This window comes from Galeopterus variegatus, unplaced genomic scaffold (assembly GCF_000696425.1).
Source record: "Galeopterus variegatus unplaced genomic scaffold, G_variegatus-3.0.2 Scaffold20366, whole genome shotgun sequence".
In the NCBI taxonomy this organism is placed as follows: Eukaryota; Metazoa; Chordata; class Mammalia; order Dermoptera; family Cynocephalidae; genus Galeopterus; species Galeopterus variegatus.
The window spans coordinates 1-565 of record NW_007746477.1 but is presented as its reverse complement, the minus strand read 5'-3'; the positions used below and the strand labels follow the sequence as shown (position 1 = coordinate 565).

Genomic DNA, 565 nt, shown 5'->3' with positions numbered 1-565 from the left:
GGATTTGAACTCAGGCAATCTGGCTGTAATGTGTATGTTCATGACCATTACGCTAGATTCAGAATTTTCTTCATAGCTCTCAATAGCTAGTGTTAGAGAGTGATTTAAAACTGTCTTTTTGGTGTGAAGGGAAAGGAAGCCTGGCTTTGAGCAAGGCCAATTAAAGGGTGGATGCCTTCAATTTAGGAGTTTCTTCCATAATTTCTACCTCTAAAGGACTTTGACTTCTTCTTTTTTTTTGGTGGCTGGCTGGTACAGGGATTGAACCCTGGACCTTGGTGTTATCAACACCACACTTTAACCAATTCAGCTAACCAGCCAGCCGCCTTACATCTATTTTTTTTTTTAACAAAGATTTTATTTTAAAGCTTATTTTCTTACTAGAAAAAATTCATCAAATTGATATCAAGGACAAACAGTTTATAGAATAAAGTTTTTCTTCACTTTACTTTTTTTCCATGTAACTACTTCGGTACCAAAATCTATTCTTACAAGTTGTTATACAAGAAACTTGTAGTTTGCACAATCAAAAAGCCACAGTTCATTTTTGACCAGGCCTCTTTGT

The 565-nt window shown here is 35.6% G+C and overlaps 1 non-coding gene across 1 annotated transcript; it reads right to left on the bottom strand.

Annotated features, from left to right (window-relative positions):
* Positions 1 to 246: 246 nt before the first annotated feature.
* TRNAI-GAU lies at positions 247 to 320 on the bottom strand. The gene has a single exon. It is a non-coding gene; the product is annotated as a tRNA-Ile (tRNA).
* Between the last annotated feature and the right edge of the window lie 245 nt (positions 321 to 565).